Raw genomic sequence first — 21,755 nt, 5'->3', positions numbered from 1 at the left:
CTTTGCTGAAATCTTCTATTAAAATAAAAAATGATCCCATTCCCCGTATGTTTATGCATTGGTTCATCAACACTCTCCTGGCATGCAATCCCTTTGCAGATTTTCCAAATACAGATGCCACACTACACACATCATTATCACGGTCTCCCCTTTACTAAGCAGCACCGCAAGTCTTGAGGCCTGTGCTCTGGTACTTCCAATATCCTGATGTTCCCACTCAAAACTTCTCTAGCTACCCAAATCCTTGGGTCCGTCTATCTCCTCTCCATTTCCTTAGCACTAGTTATTAGTATCATTGATTTGGCATTTAGTGCCATGTAACATTATAACAATCTCTCTATATTGTATTTAGTGTATTTCTGTCCTTAGTAGAATATAAACACTTTTTGTTTTGATCACTGTTGGTTCCCAAGCACCTAAAATAGTTTCTAACTCATTGGAGATGAAATACTCTTGTTGAATGAATGAACACATGAACTTAGACATTTTTCACCACTCTGATTCAAATTATATTTATCTGATTCATTTCAAATCAAGTTCTTTTAGACTTCTGCATGATCATCTGATTTTTACTATATCTGCACTTGGTGGGGACCATGCAGAAGATGAAATGTGGGAACTTTTCCTTTAATCCATATCTGTTAGTGCTGTAGCCATGGATGAAAAATACTATTTATTCCTTAACTGCTTTGTTCCTGGTATTTTTGAAGTACTTTACACATATACATTTTCTCATTTAATCTTCACATTACCATATGAGGTAGGTGTAGTAGCTCCCATTTAAACAATGAAGAAATTGAAGATCAGAGAGGCCAACCCAAAGCTACAGGGCTTACAGAGGTCATGACTGGCATTCAGACATTTCTGAATCCAAAGCCCATATCTTTTAGCATGCCACTATAGCATGCCACTAGAATGAAAGCTCCACGAAAGCAGGATATTGATTTTTTTCCCTGTACCTTTAGTGCCTAGCATATATTTAGAGATTAATGCACAGCTGTTGAATAAATGAATGAATAAAAGGACAAATGAATGAAACACGCCTTCTCTCTAGTTCTGCTTCAGAGGGAAAATTCTCATTTTTCATCCAAGTAACTTTTATTTAGATTCTCCTATACATGTTTTGGCTCAATTTCCACTTTCATCTTGGCCTTATAGAGGTATTAGTGTATCAGAATTATGGGGGTTCTTAGAAGGTAGTTTATTCAGCTTCCAACCAATGCAGAAATCCTTTGTATGGCATCCTGGACAGATGGCCAGGCAGCCTCTACCTAAACACCTCCAGTCACAGAAGACGAAGGGGAACAGGAGGCCTGTTTTATTTTGGAGGAAGTTCTGATGATTAGAAACACATTCATCTGATTGAACTGGATTCTTCCATATCAGTATTCTTCGTGTTGCAAGAAACAGAAAGCACATCTGAAGATGGCTTTAAATACAGTGAGAATTGCTCAAGTCAGTACTTGAGTGGTTCAATGTTAAGGTGAATTTCAGGTACAATTTGAGCCAGAGGTTCATAGTATCCTCAAGGCTCTGATTCCATTTCTTGGCAATCCTTTATGCCCTGACGTCTTCCATGTATCAGCACTCTCATTTGATTACTTTCTTTTTATAATAGGAAAACGTGTCAAAAGCAGTTCTAGGGTCTTCTAGCCACACACCACCATTATCTTGAGTAAGAGATTAAGAGCTTTTATTCCAGATAATCAAACTGGAATAAGTGGTGAGGCTTACTCTAATTAGACGGGATTAAGACCTCATAATTCATGGGGCCAGAATGATAAAACACAGTGACTGATTTAGCCTAAGTCAAGGATTCCAAGGCCATTATGTTATGATGCAGAAGGGGAGTACGGTGATGTGGAAATGTTTGAGTGGAAGGGGGTGTAACAAACACTCTTGGCCAAGGGTCCCCAACCCCTAGGCCACAGACTGGTATGGGTCTATGCCCTGTTAGGAACCAGACTGCACAGCAGGAGGTGAGCAGTGGGTGGGTGGGCATTACTGCCTGAGCTCTGCCTCCTGTCTGATCAGCAGTGCCACTAGATTCTCATAGGAGTGCAAACTCTCTTGTGAACTGCACGAGAGGTTGCACGTTCCTTTTGAGAATCTAACTAATGCCTGATGATCTGAGGTAGAACAGTTTCATCCCGAAATCATCCCCGCTCCCAACCCCAACCCTATCCATGGAAATACTGTCTTCCACAAAACTCGTCCCTGGTGCCAAAAAGGTTGGGGACCACTGTTCTTGGCTACCCTGTAATCCTTCTGAATTCTGGCCTTCCAACAGCAATAAAATTTTATTCATGTGTCTACACTCCTGCCATGCAGTCCATGTGACTCAGAGGCAGCTACTTTATCACTGGGCAGATTCCATGCTTAATTCCTGATTAGCCTCATCTAATCAGTACATGGAACTCCTCTGGTGACCGTGATTGGTCTAGGGTTAGGCGACAGCTGAAGTTGAACCAATAAAACAAAGGGGAAAGATTATATTCTGTGTCTGGGGAAGAGGTTTTCCTCTCTCCTTCAGAGAGATAAATGGGAAAGTGTATAGTCCAGATTGCCACCAGAAGAGTTTTTTTGTGACTATAATGGTGTCAGCCTTAGAATGAAGCTGTTGTTACTGACCACAGAATGGAAATGGAAAGGACTCAGTCAACAAAGGTATCGCTGAGCTTCTAAGAGGTCCATGTTTGGATCCCTTCCCAACTAGAGCTCACCAGTTCCAGCTATGTGAGATAATAATATTATATTGCCTAACCCTGTTTGTCGAATTATCCTTACCCTTGCAGGCAGAATGGTTGTTGGAGAAGCAACCATGAGGCAAGCACAACCTCATAGGATTCTTCTTCCATCCATCCATTGGCTCAATTTCTATCCCACAAAATTTTAAGGACAGGTGTCTGCCCACATGGTACAATACTTTAGGACAGCTGATGATCTGAGGTGGATCAAGCTATTATTCCTAGCCCTTTGGTAATTCTCCATATGACATGGCATCTGGACTCTTCATCGTGGCCATTCTATTCTGCAAATATGACAAGGCTTGTACAATTGAACATCATATTCCAAACATGGCCTGGCCTCCTCTGGGTACAATGAGAATATTATGTTACATAATATATGATCTAACTTGGTAGAATGCAAAGAAAACTGGAGTAAATGTAACTGTAAGGGATTCAAGTCCACGATCCACCTACTTCAAGCAAATCTTCTAACCACACTGAAACTCAGCTTTCTTCTTGATAAAATGGGAATAAATAATCGCTGTTTACTTCAAAACATTGACATGCAAACCAGATGAAATAATGGAAGCAAAATTCTTGTAAATTGTAAATCTATATGAATGTGAGAAATGATGATTAATGCATCTTAAGATGGGTCAGTTTCCTTAAGCAGTTGTATCACATAGTTTAATTACAACCTGCCTTGTTTCAGAAAGAATTTCAGGCTTTTACAAGAGAACATAAAAAAGACAAGATGGCATAAATTAAAAACATTTTTTTTTAAAAAAAACGGAAAAAAAAATCAGTAAAGCCAGGAAACAGACATTGAAAGTCTGGCCCAGGGTAGGCACTCAGTCAACGTTTTTCAATGAATATTTGAGTTGATCACAAATTCTCCTCTGAGGTTTCTTGAAGCCAATGTGATTACAGAAATTGTGTCTGTTACGCAGTTCTCAATTCCCATGAAAAATAAAATAAAATAAATGTAACCTCTCTGGGGTAGCTTTTTTGGATTTCCTAGCTGAGGAGACACATTATCATCACATTTACATTAATATTTCAAAATTCACATCTACATAAATCACATTAGCAGGACCTTAAACCTCTGAGATGTGACTCTACAGGCCCAGGCCATGTAGCCACCCCCAGCCCTGAGACCCTACGTGTCTGGTGGTTCACAGGGGAGAATTTCTTTTCCTACTCAGATGAAGGCCCACCTTCTGGGTCCCCTTTTTCCACTTTGGGATCTGCCTCTTCTCATCAGATTGGCAGTTTGGTTGTCCCCTACTTTCAAAGAAACCCAATCCCAGCCAGAGAGATGTGACTGTACCCTCTGGTGTAAATGAACAACTATATCTGCATGCAAAATTATTTTAACTTTAGTACAGCTCCCCAGAGCAGAGTTATTCAGGCTTAAATAATGTCTTCCTGTGTTCAGGTTGAACTTTGCTTTTCTAAGCTGCCTCGCATGCTCCTTTCAGTCTGAGGGGAAGATCAGATCAGCTCCTCCAACAAAACAGGCTTGTTGAAGGAAAGCATGAATGGTGCAATTCGGAGAAACTCTCTGAGTGGCCTTCATATCATCAAATGCTTAGATCTGTCACAATAAATGCGGTAATCACTGAATTATTTTTTTAGGTTCACTTAATTTTCAAGAAAATGCTATAAATAAATGTATACGTAAGAAACAGGGTTAGAGTAGATAGCAACCCTTCTAGATTGACAGAACTAGTGAGCAGCAGTCTGAAGGTGTGGATTCAGACTTGTTTCATTGTAAATTCTATCACTTAACCTGGCATTATGGCAGCTATGTCAGACCTAAGTGACTAAAGGAATAGAAGAGTTAATTCAACAAACATTCATCAGACTCATTCCTTGGGCTAAGCCTTGTATTTGGCCCTTCTGCACTATTACCTATCTTTCATTAATGTACTCATTAATTCTTCCAGTAATATCTTTGTTCTCTATTTCAAGCAGAGTGGAATTTCTTACCTGGATTTCTCCTTTGAGGCTGTTTTCTGAGACTTGGTACCAAAATGACAGATGCCCTGTGAATGTAGGCACATTAAAGAGAGGGAACACAGGACTTTCTTGCTCCCTTTATGTATTATTTCACATTTAATTAGGCTGGGTAATTTCTTCCAAAACCTCTCACATCTGCTGCCAGCCCTGGGAATTCCTGTGGCTCATTTTGTCTTGGGAACTTCTGTCATCTGCACTTGGAGACCTCTGTCTTTGATTTCACTACCAGGTAAAGCAGTACGATCTGCCCGTTTCTCAGTGCTTACCGTAGCCTTTGTTGGAGTCTGGTACTGACATGCTCACAGACAGGGCTACGACTTTAGTTTGCCAGGGCCAGGGAGTGAGTCAGAGAAGACAGATCCCCAAAGACTGAAAAGAGTATGCATGAAGATGTGTTTGTTGAAGGTGTGCTGCGGAGAAAGTGTAAATCTGCTGGTTAGTGTAAATCTGTCAGTTAGCTGGAAATGAATACAAATCAGCATTCATTTGTATTCATTTATTCCACAAGCAAGAGGGCTTGAGAGGCTGCACAGTGGAGCACACTCCAGATGAGGGAAGAGAAAGCCTGGATTCTGGTTTTGACCTTGTTGCTCACTTGTAAGTGAATTTGGACCTATTATTTCCTGACCGAGCTTCAGAGTCTCTCCCTGTCAGGTGGCTTTATTAATAATTGCCTGTCTATGGAGCAGTCTTCTTCTTATGTCCTATTCTTCAGCCCCAGCTCCACCAAAGTAACACAAAACATGTTACTTAAACCTCCAAGCCTCTACTTTCTCATCTGAACAATGGGAATAAGAATAATACCTAATTCAGAGCACTATTGTGGAGACTGAATGAAGCAGAGCATGGGAGGAATTTATACGAAATACAGTAAGCCCTGAAACCATGTTAGCTACTGATATAGTTTGGATGTGTGTCCCCACCCAAATTTCTAATCACATTGTAATCCCCAATATTAGTAGTGGGGCCTGGTGAAAAATGGTTGGATCATGGGGGCAATTTCTCATGAATAATTTAGCACCATTCTCCTTGGCAATTTCCTTGCAATAGTGAGGCCTCATGAGATCTGGACATTCTAAAGTATGTAGTACCTCCCCCCTTCTCTCCCTTGCTCCCACTCTGGCCAAGCAAAGTGCCTCCTCCCTCTTTGCCTTCGTCACAATTGTAAGTTTCCTTAGGCCTTCCTGGAAGCCAAGTAGATTCCAGCATCATGCTTTCTGTACAGCCTGCAGAACCATGAGCCAATTAAACATCTTTTCTTTATGAATTACCCTGGCTCACATATTTCTTTATAGCAATTGGAGAACAGACTAATACAGCTGCCTTCATCAATATTACTCTCTCATAGGATTGTTGTAAATAACAAATGAAACTTTATGTATTCCCATTCAATACAACTCCATGGAAGTAATCATAATTATATATGAACAATAAAAGCATGTTATGGATTTACAGGATCATTGGTATTGAACACTTACCCTGCACCCAGCAATATACTAAGATAACAGAAACATATCTTTACGATAACAGGATTTTACAGATGATCTGATTCTGTTCTCATTTTATAGGCAAACACTGAAGCACAATGAGACAGAATTACTTGCTAATATCCAGAGCTGACTAGTGACAGACTGGAACTGGAAACCACATCTGGAGCCTTAATATGGTTTTTATTTCCATCTGTTGCATTTTACATATGAAGAAACCAAAGCTGGAGAAGCTGAATGAAATGCCCTCCGTTGTGTAGGTAAGCAGTGGTACATCTAAGATTTATATTTATAATAGGTCACATTTATGGTGCGCTTTATATATGCCAAACATTGTTCTCAGTGCTTTGTGTGTATCATATCATTTAACCCTCTCAAAAAACCTTATGAGTTACTATTGGGATCTCCAGTTTTCAGACATTGGGATGGAGGCACAGGAAATCTAGTAAATTGCTGAAAGATGCACAAGAGGTGCCAGGATTAGAACACAGACCATCTGGCATCAGAATCTGCACACTTCACCACTGTAAGTGTTTGGACTCTTTAAACCTCATGCTATTATCCTCTCCTGGCCCTGGCCTTGGGCACCAATAAGTTTGAGCTCTAGTCAGGGATAAGGCTTAAGGACAAGGAGCAAGGAGTTGTGTCAGTGGCAGTAAACAGGCTGGTCACTGGATGATGAAAGAGCACATTTGTGTGGAGGCTGAGAAGCCTAAGAGTTGCAAAGGCACCAGCATTTATTTGGAGCCTGTTGCTTTTAATCTTCAGAGTTGCCAGACACAGTGGCTCATGCCTGTAATCCCAGCACTTTGGGAGGCTGAGGCAGGCGGATCACCTGAGGTCAGGAGTTTGAGACCATCCTGGCCAACATGGTGAAACCCCATCTCTACTAAAAATACAAAAAATTAGCCGGGCCTGGTGGCAGGCACCTGTCATCCCAGCTACTCAGGAGGCTGAGGCAGAAGAATCGCTTGAACCCAGAAGGCAGAGGTTGTGGTGAGCCAAGATCACGCCATTGCACTCCAGCCTGAGTGACAAGATTGAAATTCCGTCTCAACAACAACAAAAAAGCTTCAGAGTTATTAGAACCTCTCTGATAAAACAAAACTCTCTTGGCTGAGGTGTGTTGGCAGGAGGGAAGACAAAACTGCCTCTGGGGGTTCACCGGGAAGAGGGAAGACCAGCATGGCCATCTGACGCCCCAGTATAAATTGTCATAGAGTGGTGCATTCTGGTGGAGGCACTGCCCACTCCTCACTCAACCATGCAGGCAGATGCATGCTGAGCATGAGAGTAGCAAGCAAAAAGTTGTAATCTAAAAAACCCAAGTTCATGTAAGAACTAATAAAATAAAAAAGAACTGGAAATACAGATTCTGACTGTTTCTATTCACAACATAAATAGCCCAAATCTGCTTCTTACCAGTTCAAGTGACTGTAAGTTACTTCACCTCTTTATGCCTGTTTCCTCATATATAAAATAAGAAAAATGCTAGTAGCTAACTCATAGGGTGGCTATCATGAACTGGATGTTTGTGCCTCCACCAAATTTCAACCTAACCCACGATGTGATGGTATTTGGAGATGAGGCCTTTGGAAGGTAATTAGGATTAGATGAGGTCATGGGGGTTCGGCATTCATGATGAGACTGGTGTCCTTATAAGAGGGCATCAGAGAAAGATCTCCCTCTCTCTCTCTTTCATGATATTTTATTATGGAAGCCCTAGCAGACTAAGACAGCAGTTGTGAAAATTAAATGAGATAATCCATGCACCCATGCCTAGTGATTGCTATGGGTGTGTATGTTTGTGTGTGCATTTCTTTTATTTATTTTGAGACAGAGTTTCGCTTTTATTGCCCAGGCTGAAGTGCAATGGAGTGATCTCAGCTCACTGCAACCTCTGCCTCCCAGGCTCAAGCGATTCTCCTGCCTCAGCCTCCTGAGTAGCTAGGATTACAGGTGTGCACCACCATGCCCAGCTAATTTTGTATTTTTAGTAGGGATGGGGTTTCACCGTGTTGGCCAGGATGGTATCGATTTCTTGACCTCATGATCCACCCACCTCAGCCTTCCAAAGTGCTGGGATTATAGACGTGAGCCACCACGCCCAGCCGTGTGTATTTCAATGTGTGATATATTTATATATCCACAGTGGAATGCACATCCGTAGTCCAGAATGCTGTTGTGGGCCTATCCTCTAGGTACAAGGGTGTGTGTGTGTGTGTGTGTGTGTGTGTGTGTGTGTGTGTGTGTGTATGTGTTTCCCCTGGCTCAATTAACACTAACCAACTCCAGTCCACACAAAAACCTGTATTAACACCTGTAGTTAAAGTGTTGCTGTACCTGGAAAATGGGCCCACAGTAGCATTCTGGACTACAGACATATGTTGCTGTCGGGATAAAGAATGCCTTGCCATTCACTTTACATCCTGGAAAAACTGCCGAACCAGCACTGGCATCTTTGCGGCAGTAGATGGGCCCCATGGCCAATGCAGGCCTATGTTTCAATGTCAACCCTGTATGAAGCAACAGCAAAAAATGGGGCCCACCTGCTGACTGATTCTCCAGCTCTCTGTGAAGCATTTAGAGCAAACTGCCTCCTTCATGCTGATTAAGCATTCTCGGACAATTCAGGAGCAATGGAGAGGTCCCCAGTAAAAACTTCTGGGCTTCTTGGTAATTTGGTCGTATGAAAAGCTTGAGAAATTATTACACTATTAAGAGAGATGTGACTTTATTTGTTCTGCAACTAGTTACATGAAATAATAGCGGGGCATTTAATGAGCATTTACCATGCTCCATGCACCCAATATTAAGTAATTTACATAACTCATCTCCTTTATTCTTTGCAAGATGGAGAGGGTAGGTTGTCTTATCCACATATTACACACAAGGTGACTGAGCCTCAAAGACAGAACTCTTGTCCAAAGTCACAAAGGTCTGTTGTGGCAGACCCAGAATTCAGAATCAAGAGTTTTGATAGCAAAGGCCAGATCCTTTCCATGGTGAAATACTGCAGTGCTTGAAATAGGGAGGGAGAACTATTATAATAAATGTGCTATATTATAGGATGTGTGTGTGTTTTGTGAGTTTTCTGGGCAGGAAACAAACTAAATAATCAGTGTGTTTTGCCTTTAAGAGAGAAAGTTTAATTTAAAAAGATGGCATTCAAATGGGAAGACTAGCCCTACTGCGCGTCTGGGTTCACCAGGTGAACTTGGCCAAATTAATTTTTTTTTTTTAGTTTAAAGAGGAACCCATCTGGAAAACTGGGCACTGTACAAGGGCCTTTTTCTGTAAACCAAATCTTGTAACAGAGCCAGGCTTTGTCCCTGAGAAGGAAATTGCCACAAAACGAGAAGCAGAAAGAATCCTTTTCCAATGCAAGAGCCATTCTAGGGCTGTGTGTGAATGCTGTGCCAGGAGGCAACACAATTAGCAATTCCTGACACCAGCGGCTGCCACTCTCCTGGGCAACGTCTGTGTTGGAATCAGCATCTGCCGGCTCACCTTTCCCAGCCAGGATGGAGGCTGTGCTCATCCTGCTGACCACACGCTCCATGCCAAGTGCAATTGGCAGAGCCCTGCTATTCCCCTGAGGGTTGACTGGCATGGCCATCTTGAGGAAGGGACAGTATGAAGGCCCCCAGGTCGTCCCACAATCAATGCTGATATTGCCAACAAAGCACCTTGCCTGTAAATATGGACCATGGCCCAGAGGACAAGGGAAACACAATAAATACGATTGAAATGGATGCTGAACATATTAGAATGTCTGCGGCAAGGTGCCTACAGAATTTGTTTGTTCAACAGAACTAATAATATTAGCTACCACCAATTTAGCAGTGACTTCCTGCCAGTCCCTTTGTTAAGGGCTTTATGTTCATTATCTCAATTGATCCTGACAACACAGAGAGCAAGGTGCAATCACACACTTCATTTTACAGACAGGGAAACTGAGGCTCAAGGAGACTAAGGAACCGACCAACATCATACTCCACTTGTAAGTGGCAAAGCCCAGGGAGAATTCAAATTAGTACCACCCCTTAAAATGCTCACCCCATACTGCCTTTCTCCCACTCCATCCTTGCTAAAATTAATCCTGAAGGACATATCCCAAGGAGGACACCCTTTTTAAAAGGAACACACAGATACCCACCCACCTCTTTCATACATTTTGTGACTCTCTATGTTCATACTCACGACAAAAAACATCACAGTTTCCTGGGGATGATGAATCTAATTTGTAATTTTGATTGAAGAAGTGAAGTAAATGAATTTTAAACAAGAATCTGTATGTTCTTTTTCTCTCTGGTCCCAAATTTCATCTCTAAAGCCAAAGGGCTGGACGACAGAATATCTAAGTTCTCTTCTACTTCCAAAATGCTGTGGTGTCTCAGAAAACCTGCATGCATCCCAGGTGTGCAGAGGGCAAAGTGAGTACAACTGTTCCCAATGCAAAGAGATCCTACACCAGCGTTGGCTCCATTCACTCCTTTCTTTCTCCTCAACATGGCTTTTTTCTTATTTTCCGTCTGTCCAAGTTCCATCTGGGACTTCTCAGATGGCACAGTCCCAACTCAGGTATCACCTGGTGCCTGAGGCCTTCCAGGAGTCACTGAGCTAGAGATAGCCTCCTTTTCTTAAAACCATATGGGGTCTACCAGCAAATGAATGCCCTGGCTATGCTGTCTTGTAGCGCAACATGGTTGAGAATTCCCTATTGGCCTCCCTTGGACTGGCCAGCAGGTGGGAGCAAAGCAGGCACTTAGCGGGTGGCTGTAGCTGGGATGGACCAAAGAGGGGCATGGCAATGAAGAAACTGCACGTGGGACTTGTGGAGTGGAGAGACGGAAGACATGTTCTACAGTTGTTATGAGTGTAAGATTTGGGGAGAGAGATGCAAACCTACATATTAGGAGTTCTTGGCATTGACTGTATTTCTACCCTCTGACATTTTTAAGTATGATGGCCGGGGAAGATTTGATTGTCATTAATTCCCTCCTGACAATGAAACTTTTTCTTAAATGTGACTTTGTTAAGGGACTGGGCCACCAGGAGCACTGGGATTTATATAGTTTAGAGCAATGTTTGCTGACATTGCTTGTGACTACTTATGGCAACTTCCCCCCAGACTCTAGATCCGTCTGCCTCCCACCCCTTGTTTGAGTTTTGTCCCATCACAATACCTACGGTTCCCTTCCTGTCAGCTTGCTTTCGTTCTTGCTTTTTTGTTTGTTTGTTTCTGCATAGAATTCCCTTTCTTTTTTCTACCCTCTGGAACCATCTTTCTAGACTAATCTCAAACATCTTTTTGGAGCCTCCCCAGACATAACAGCTAAGTAGAACTACCACTCACTCTCATGGCTGCACTCTCTTCTGGACAGTGTGTATCACAACTAGATACCATAGACTCTTAACTCCATTGATTTGTTCACTGATCTGTTTCCTCTGCCACACATTGAGCTCCTAGAGGCTGAAACCATATCGGAATCCTTTATACTCTCCAGCATTCAGTAAATGTTTGTTGAATTAGTGAAGGTAAGAATTTTTAGGGTGCCTAGAGAAGAGTTTTGTACATGATAAATAAAAAGTAAATTCTGGCTGGGCGCAGTGGTTCACGCCTGTAATCCTAACACTTTGGGAGGCCGAGGCGGGCAGATCATCTGAGGTCAGGAGTTCGAGACCAGCCTGGTCAACATGGTGAAACCCTGTCTCTACTAAAAATTCAAAAATTAGCTGGGTGTGGTCGTGCGTGCCTGTAATCCTGCTACTTGGTAGGCTAAGGCAGGAGAATCACCTGAATCCAGGAGGCAGAGGTTGTAGTGAGCTGAGATCATACCACTGCACTTCAGCCTGTGTGACAGAGTGAGACTCTGTCTCAAAAAAAAATAAAAAAAAGTGATATCTCACATTTATTTAGTGTTTACTATGTACCAAAGAGTATGTTAATGCCTTTTTCAAATGATCAGATTTAATCTATTCAACAACTGTATGAATAACCTTGTGAGGTAGGTACCACTATTATCATTATTTTACTTAGAGGAAAAATGAGACTTAAGAAGAGATTAAGTAATTAGCTCAAGTTCCATATTTAGTAAGTGACTGAGCCAGGGATCAAAACTACACTGAGCTCACATATTGAACCTCAGTATTACATTGTATCAGAAAGAAAGTGAAGGAAGGAATTACGTATCACATGAGAATGGAAGCCAAATATTACCTAGATACAATAATGAAGTGACATGTTTAAATCTAAGTAAACACACTTCACCTTATACATCTTGATGATTATTGATTATACATCCTATTCTTGTTATACTTAGTTGATGACTATTCCTTTCTCAGATAGCCACTTGGTGAAGCTTTGGGAATATTAAAGTAATAAATCCATGATTCACAACATTCCTGCTCTCTCTTCTTAGGACTGCTGCAGATCTAAGCATATTCACTTGAATTTATTCAGGAACAGTAACCAACTCAGAGATGTCTTTTTGCACTGAGAGGCTGCCCTTCATGGAAACAGTAGAACATCACTGAGATCCAAGCCCAAGAGATATGGTAGGCTCTCAGGCTGGAAGGAAAACTCCATTCTCTTAGTTAAGGAAAGGAATGTTAATGTTATGGGAAGAGAATGGCCTTTGAAGCCACAGAGCCTTTAGTTTCCTTCTCCTGCTGAACACTTAGAACACGTGAGACTGCAAAAGTCACTTAACTTTTCTGAGCTTTTATTTCTTTCATTAAAAGAGAAATGAGAATAGCACCTACTTCACAGTGTAATTTGTCATGCAATTGAAGTAATGTAATGCATGTAAACAACATAGCACAGGGCCTGGCACATTGTCAACATGAGATACTGTTCCGACAAGTATGGTTTTAAAACCATGAACCTGATTTCAAGGGTACATATGTGTCTATGCTCATTAAGCCCTCCAAAGGGAGTCCAGAAAACGTCTGAGGCCAGACTGTCCCATGTAAGATCTGCACAGGGTTCCCCTCTGAAGGGAAATATTCATTCCAGCCCATTAATTTGGCTTAGTTTGTGAAATCAACGAACATCATACTTGAGACACACATCATACAACCCTGTACCCGCCAAGGTACTTTGTGTGCAGTAGCACTGCAACAAATACTTGGCTGATTAATTCATAATTTGAGAACTTGGATGGAACTCGGGGTGGTGGAAGAGTGAATACTGTAGCCTGGCTCCCTCCACATCTGCTGGCAACCTCCTTTAAGTATTCTTTCTTTTGTGCTGAAGACATTGGAAAACTGAAAACAGTATTTTCTAGATTCCTCTGCAGCTAAAGTTTTGAATGTGATCTGATTTTATAATCAGACACACTTAGCAATATTTGAATCAGGCCTAAGTTACGCAGGGAAGGTTTTTTTTTGTTTGTTTTTGTTTTTTTTGAGATGGAGTCTTGCTCTGTCACCTAGGCTGGAGTGCAATGGCGCGATCTTGGCTCACTGCAACCTCTGCCTCCCGGGTTCAAGAGATTCTCCTGCCTCAGCCTCCCGAGTAGTTGGGACTACAGGTATGTGCCACTACACCTGGCTAGTTTTTTTTTATTTTTAGTAGAAATGAAGTTTCACTGTGTTAGCCAAGATGGTCTCAATTTCCTGACCTTGTGATCCACCCGCATCAGCCTCCCAAAGTGGCAGGGAAGGTTTTAACCTAAGAGATATTCTGTTGCTGGTATTGACCGTGCAGCCTCAATGTGACCCTGGAAACAAGAGTCTCCGTAATCCTTCCTGACCACCAGCATTCTTCTTATGGTAGAAGGTCCTTCCTCTGGTAGCCAATCCCACAGTGCTATTCTAGAAATCATTCTTGGAGGTTAATTCTGCAGCCTGCTCCTCAAACTCCTCCAATAATTCCCCGTGTTAATTCTCAAAAATTGTTAAAGGAATAGTCCTATTATCTATAACTAAACCTTAATGGGTACAATATTTAGTACCAGAAGTGGTTATAGGCATTAGACTCTCTAGGATAAAAATCTGGTATAGGTTATGTAATCTGGCTGAGTCGAAGGCGGTGAATCCCTGGTAACTATTAGAGAATAGAAAACTAGTAGCCTAGAGTACTCGTTGGTAAAGCAGTACTTAAATGAGTCCTATAGTCATCTGGAATGAAGTCTATTGAAGGCATAACTTGGCAAATGAAATTGCCTTCATTATGCCAACACTCAGTACTTGGCACCTGTCAAAGGTATAATGAAGTCAGATAGTGAAAGGACCAGTAGTGCCCCCACCCTGACTCTGCCCACCTTTATCTCTCAACAGGACTGAGATCCACATATTCTCCCATTACCAGTATTTGACATTCGCCTGAAATTGGCAAAGGCACCATGACTATGCCACATTATTCTTCCAAATGGAATTATCATAGTTTTGGATAAGTGATAAGATATGTCTTTATACATGCAAGGCAGTAAAATTATTCCCTGAAATAACAAGAATTTTGTTTAGGAAAAATAAGACTGGCTTTATGGTCTTTATGGATAAGCCATACAAATACATTTCAGGCTTTCCCACAAATTGCACCCCTCCCCCAAATTTTGAGAATCACCAATCTATCAGAGAAAAAAGAATAGACTACCAGAGATCTCCTCTTTTGCTTTTAATCATCTTCAGACATCAGAGGATGTCTGCTGTCTCTGTTTCAGCCCTTCCCAGACTGCTCAACGAGCCCCCACAACTGGGAGATTTGGATGGGCCATGCCTCTTCACTGGCTGCGAAGCAAAACAGGATGCTGGCTGTGTCTATGAGGAGCCTCCAGAAGCCCTTCCTCATGATCTGGGATTGTGTTTACTAAAATATGTGTGGAGGTTTCCTGTTCCCTGTGCCAGATAATATTGTCAACACAAGAACAAATTGAATCTATGCCACACAGTAATTGCCAGGTGCCCCCATAGTCAATGTGTTTGACTATGCAGTAAGATAAAGTTTCTCCAAGGATCAACTCTCAGCATATTTGGCAAATTTAGTTTCGAATTCTTACTTACAAGTTTTTTCCCCTACATTACTCATTAAAATAAAAGTGCTGTTACCATTTTTCCTTTGATAAGACTCAGACAGCCACAGCTCGGTTTTCCCTTGGGTCCTCGAGAAGGCAGTTGTATCTCTCCACCTCATGGTCATAGACCACTCAGAGATCAAGGCTTCTGCAGGCCCCGCTGTCTTGAATGGAGGAGAAGACAAGGTGTAAGGCTGAGTATGTAAATCCTGCCGGGTAGACAGCCTGTGCTGTTTGTTCTTGGTAAGAGGAGGCTCAATTAAGAGTTAACCTCTAACCCCAGAGCCCCAAAGGCTTAGAACGAGACTCTGCAAGGTGTTCATGGAGAGATTATTGAAGGTTATAGAAGGAAGCTAAAATGAATCTTAGTGAAAAGCACAGGACTGTGGTGTTATTTTATTTCAAAGGATGAAATGGTGGCCCTGCGTCGAAAGGGAGGGAAGGTATGTTACTGGCAAAATCAATCCTAATGATGGCCAGTTTCTAGAAAGTTTGGGGGCTTGGGGTTCCTCAACCGGGCCAAGCAAGCTGTTATACTCTCAGGGATATTTGACTCTAGACACAGATAACATCAGCCACGATTCTCTGCAATACTGAGCCAGTGGTATCTAAGCCAGGCAGAATAGAATAGTGATGAACCCCAATGGACCCATGAGCAGCACCTGGGAGTAGAGCTCTCTCCCCTGATTCTCACAGTTGAGGTCTTCCTGTTCTCTACTTTTCTCCTTCTTAGTTTCTGAAAGACCCTTCAGTGCCTCTGCTGGTATAAAACTCAATCCTGGCCAGGTTTGGTGGCTCACACCTGTAATCCCAGCACTTTGGGAGGCCGAGGAAGGTGGATCGTGAGGTCAGAAGACCAAGACAATCCTGGCTAACACGGTGAAACCCCGTCTCTACTAAAAATACAAAAAATTAGCCGGGCATGGTGGTGGGTGCCTCTGGTCCCAGCTACTCCTGCCCCCCAGTCCTCAGCCTGATTGATGGGCTTCTGGAAACCTGTTTGCTCCTGTCTGTCTGTCCAATCATTGTATCTCTCCCTGCATCACAGTGGCTCACTCATATTTTTGGAATGCATAAACTGCCGGCTCTTGGCTTAGGAGCTGAGTTGTAGCTCAGCTCTGCCCTCATCTAAGCTGGCTGGAATTATATTGCTTCTACTTGAGTGACTCCAACTATTGCTTCTTCCTGAGACATCTGCTGGGGGTCCCACTCACTAGGTTCCACCCCTGGGATAGTGATGTCAGCTCCAATGAAACTTGCCACAAATGTTGAGCACAGTACAACTTTGCCTGAGGCTAAATTACTCTCTGTTCCCTGAGTTCATGCCTCTTTCTCACTTTCAGGACTTTGCTTTTCCTGTCCCTCCTCCTGGCATGTTCTTTGCCCCACTTACCTGACTAACTCCTACCTAATATGACAACTCCACGCCTTGCCTCAGATATCATTTAATCAAGTAAGAATTATCTGACTTCCCACCTCCTGCCATCCCAGGTTTGGGGTTAAATCACCTGCTTCCACTACCCCTGCTTTCTACTGTAACATTTACCAATCTGTAGTTTAATCACCTGTTCATTTCCTTTATCTATCAGTAAACTCAGGGCTTCTTGAGAGGTTAGGGTACAACTCCCTTGTTTACAGGTGTATCCTAAACATATGGAAGGTACTAAAAAATGTGTGTTGAATAAGTAACTTTAGGCAAAATTTCTAGTTACTAGATAAAAGTAATGGGATGGTCCTTCACTATTCTGTACTCATTGTGTGAGATGTTAGAGTATAATAGAGAAAGAAAAAAATGAAAGAAGAATTGGAAGGAGAAATAAAAGAAAGAAAAATCTGGAAAGAGGGAGGCTCTCTATAGAGAATTTTTCAGGCTCAGAAGTTTGGAAATAGACCTTGACACTTCTGATTGAACAAGACACAGGGACACAGTGTGTTTATCTCTAGTCTAGTGCCCTCCATTTACTGTAGTGTATTTCATCCATTAAATATTTCTTAGTGCTGGGAGCTTGGATCCAGGATCCAGAAAGGAATAAATGCATGGACCCTGCTTTTGAGAAACTCAGACTCTGCTGGGATAGATGGACATGAAAATAATCAGTTTTTCCAAGTAGTCAGATGTTGCAAAAATAATAAGATGGGGACATATGTGCTAGAACATGAACAAATAGGAATTTCATTGACAAAGTAGAGACAATTCAGAGAGTGTGAACAGCATGCATGAAGACATCATGTTGTGAAGGACCATGGTGTTTTCAGGTTACAGAGAAAAGTTCTATGTGGCTGGATCAGAGGATGCAGAGAGAGGGGACGGGAGGGACGGGGAGGGACGGGGAGGGACGGGGAGGGACAGAGTGGTCAACTGGGTGCTGGAGTTCCTATTGTGAAAAGTGTGGGGTCCCATGCTAAGGGAATGGGAACCTCTGAGTGACTCTAGGTCAAGGGCAAACTATGGCCCATGGTCCAAATCTGACCAGCTGCCTGTTTTTGCAAACACAATTTTATTGGAACACAGCCACAACTGTTCATTTACTTGCTGTGTCTGGCCACATTAGCACTACAAGGGCCGAGTTGTGTAGTTGTGACAGAGGCTGTCTGGTCTATAAAATCTAACATATATATCAACTGGCTCTTTATAGAAAGTTTGCAGATCTTTGCTCTAAGCCAAGGAGCGATGTGGTCAGATTGACATTTTAGAAAGATCACTCCAGCAGTTGTGTGAGTTTTTGCATAAGATCTTATTTGGACAAACAAAAGATGGTGTTTCTAGAAGACTTGAAAAATTCCAGCCTGCTTTATAAAACCCCAAATCCCTCAGCTATGTGCTGCACTATTATGATTTCTTCATCCTTCTTCTCCCAACCTGAGATCATGTTTATGTGCCCATCTCTAAACCAGAGTTAATTCCTTTAGGGCAAGGAATTGTAGTATTCTTATTTTTTTCATCTGTATACTGAGCATCTGATTGCCTGCACTCTACAGCTTAATAAATGAATTTAAATTAATTGTTGAAAGATTGCTCAAATGACAATCATTCATTTCATTGACATGAAAAGGTTGACAGCCACTATTACCTCATTCACCTGCTTTGAGTGTCCCCTGCCTGGGTGCTTACCTGTAGGTGGGGAGTGCAGAGGTGGAGACCTGGTCCTCTGCTCTGCCTGGAACCCTAGGGAGGGCTCTGACTTGAAGACAGCTTTTATCCTAGTGTGTCTATGCCTCGTTTGCCTCTGGGTGCCTTGAGAAGATCTATTTTGAGGTCTTTTCCAGATTCTGTCCCCAAGTAGGCATCTCCTTGACTGAAATCCTAAAGAGAAGAAAGCAAGGTGAGGCTCAGGCTTGCTACTGGCCACGGGAGTTCTTTATGAGGTTAATTGGCAGTTGCAAATAAAGATTAAGGACAAAGCAAACAACCCAGCAAGTGATATCAGCAAAGTTGGCTTAATCTTAATGAAATCTGCAACATATATTTATATAAATCATAATGACGCTTGAATGCCTTCTGTGTAATTTGCTCGGATGGGTTTGGAATGACACAGCCAATTGTTTTGCCACTGCCTTTACCCTGTTTTTAAGCAGTCCTCAGCAGCCCACGCCAGACCAACAATGACATCCTGCTGGCCCAGTGGGACATTAAGCCTGTTGAAAATGCATTATGTTTAACTCCTCATCCTCCTAGGAGAGCAGTTGTCGTCTTCTAACCTGAATCTCAGAGAGGATGTGATGGAGGGAATTGTGGGTGTGATGACTATTATTGGGCTCCCATTAGCAATAATTTCCCTCCATCTCTTAACAATTCTCCATCCTGATGTCCTCAGGTATTCTAGGGTTCCCAGAACCGAGTTCTTTAGCATTCACTAGTGTCATAATGACTCAGTTTGCCAATCTGGGCACAAAGAAGCCAGATACAAGCCAGTCACGGCAAGGTAGAAGCAGATAGCTGATGGTGCCTCCTCACTTCCTCCCTCTGATTCACTCTCCTCCTTGCCACCACGTCCCAGCCCACCCCTCCTGTGCCCACTGCTGTCCTTCCTGCATGAGTCTTTAGTTCAGTGGTTCTCCAAATGTGTCCTGAAGATGACGCCTCAAAACCAGCTAAGGTATTTGTCTGAAAATGCTCTTAATTTCTTGGGATGAGGCCCAATAATGTGCATTTTTAACAGACTTCCTGGATGATTCTTGTGCTCATTCAAGTTTGAGAACCATTGAGTTTAACCTATATATTGAGAGACCTCTGTTCTTTATTTATTTTTTGAGACAGAGTCTCACTCTGTCACCCAAACTGGAGTGTGGTGGTGCAATCTCGGTTCACTGCAACCTCCACTTCCCGGGTTCAAGCAATTCTCCTGCCTCAGCCTCCTGAGTAGCTGGGACTACAGGCGCTCGCCACTACACCGGGCTAATTTTTGTATTTTTAGTGAAGACGGGGTTTCACCATGTTAGCCAGGATGATCTCGATCTCCTGACCTCATGATCTGCCCGCCTCCATCTCCCAAAGTGCTGGGATTACAGGCATGAGCCGCTGTGCCCAGTGGAGACCTCTGTTCTTTAATCATAGTTCAGATCTGTCCTGTTTTTAATTTGTCTAATGACAAAGACCTCTTCATGAGACTTTCTCATTTCTTTTTATCCATGGCTGAGTTTACCCTGGTCATTTTTGAATTTTGTATCCTATTCTTTTATCGCCAGAGACTTATACTTGCAGTTTTGTCTGGCTGAGCCCTGCTTCTCCCATCCCTCTGTGGCGCCAGCTCCATCTCAATTATTTTTTTTGGAGGGGGGGTTCTCAGCTCAAATGTCACCTCCTCAGAGAAGTCTTCTTTGGCCATCACATTTAAAGTAGTTCCTGCAACTTGGTTACAGTCGCAATGTTGTGCTTCGTTTCTTCTGAGCATGGGGCACAATTGGTTTATGCTGTTGTTGATTTATTTGTGTTTATTGTGCTATATCCCATGAAAATGTAAGTTTTATGAGGCCAAAAGCCTTGTTTGCCACATTTTCTACAGGCTTCTAGAACCTAGACCAGTGCCTGACATGCTGTAGACACTCAGGAAACATTTGCTAACAGAATAGATAATAAACTTTGTAGTATTCAAAGAAGGTGGTAGATTTCAAGAGAAGCCAAGCCATACATGCCAACCTTAGTGGATGGCCTGGTGTCATCAGACGACAGGACAGAGGCAGTAGTGCAGTGGCTTACACTGGTACTCAGGGCTCTCTACCACGTGGTTCTAATCTATCTTTTTGGCTTCATATCTCATTAATCCTCTTGGAGTACCCTGTGCTCACTTAGCATTCCCTGTTCCTGAACACCCTCAATTTTTTTGGCATCTAAGACCTTTTATAAACTGGGCCCTCTACTAGAAATTCCTCCTTTCCCACTAATAATTCTATCCTTTTGTTTATTTTTTGAAACATCTCACTTTGTTGCCAGGTTGGAGTGCAGTGGTGCAATGATCTTGGCTCACTTCAACCTCTGACTCCCTGGTTCAAGTGATTCTCATGCCTCAGCCTCCCAAGTAGCTGGGATTACAGGCAAGTGCCACCACGCCCAGCTAACTTTTTGTATTTTTAGTAGAGATGGGGTTTCACCAAGTTGGCCAGGATGGTCTCGATCTCCTGACCTTGTGATCTGCCCACCTCAGCCTCCTAAAGTGGTGGGATTATAGGCATAAGCCACAGCACCCAGCCCAATTCTATTATTTTGAAAAGTGCTGTCTCTAAGGCTTAATAAATACACAAATGTTTAGTGAGTGGTTTGTAGGTGTCCAGCACTGGGCTGAAGGATGGAAGCAGCCACTCATACTTCTCTGCATGGTCTTAAAAAGACCTTTCCCTCCAATGGGTCTCAGTTAACTCATCCATCACTGTCAGATGTATTTGGATGGTCTCCACAGGCTCTTCCAGTTCTGAAAGTACTCTGACATTCATAATGGAAACACAGGCAGTGTATTGAGCCAGAGCAGGGAAGGAATATCTGGGAAGACTTTCTGCATCTCCTCAAATGCTGCCATGTAGAAAAACACTCTATATTATTTTATTTTATTATTATTATTTTTGCCTCAATTCCTCCAGGACAGCTGGGCAACACCGAACTGATGCAGCCAATTTCCATAAAACAAACAAAGAGACCCAATGTCATGTTGAGTGATAATAGATTAGCAGCATCTTCCAATCAGAGGCATCATTAAATACTGGGTTCCATGAAGCATGTACAGGAAAGAGTTTCCAAATCCAATGTCAGCCTGCCCCAAGCAGGCAACCTGAGACTCAGGTCTTCTCTCTACAGGAAGAAAAGTGTGTCTGAATGTGAAGCTGTGAAGAGGGTCATGGTTACTGATACAGATGTACTGCCCAACCAGTGTTCCACCTTTCCCACATCAGGCCCCTCTACTGGAACAAAAAAACATTAGTATGAACTTTTATTGTCCTTATAGCCACATCCTTTCAGAACAATTTGCGTTGAGTAAGAAAAGGCTTCTAAGGATTCCCCCAAGATC

At 42.5% G+C, this 21,755-nt stretch overlaps 1 long non-coding RNA gene across 1 annotated transcript in view; it reads left to right on the top strand.

The window, feature by feature from the left end:
- The window catches only part of LOC134761205 (uncharacterized), a 65,372-nt gene that overhangs the window by 19,005 nt on the left and 24,612 nt on the right, over positions 1-21,755 (top strand). Inside the window, exons 2-4 of the long non-coding RNA XR_010139521.1 lie at positions 6,320-6,498; positions 6,649-6,764; positions 10,575-10,674. This is a non-coding gene — a long non-coding RNA (uncharacterized LOC134761205). The remainder of the gene's footprint in view (positions 1-6,319; positions 6,499-6,648; positions 6,765-10,574; positions 10,675-21,755) is intronic.

This window comes from Pongo abelii, chromosome 23, assembly GCF_028885655.2.
Source record: "Pongo abelii isolate AG06213 chromosome 23, NHGRI_mPonAbe1-v2.0_pri, whole genome shotgun sequence".
Classification (NCBI taxonomy): Eukaryota; Metazoa; Chordata; class Mammalia; order Primates; family Hominidae; genus Pongo; species Pongo abelii.
Note: the sequence above shows the minus strand (reverse complement) of the source record. Positions and strands in the feature narration are given on the sequence as shown.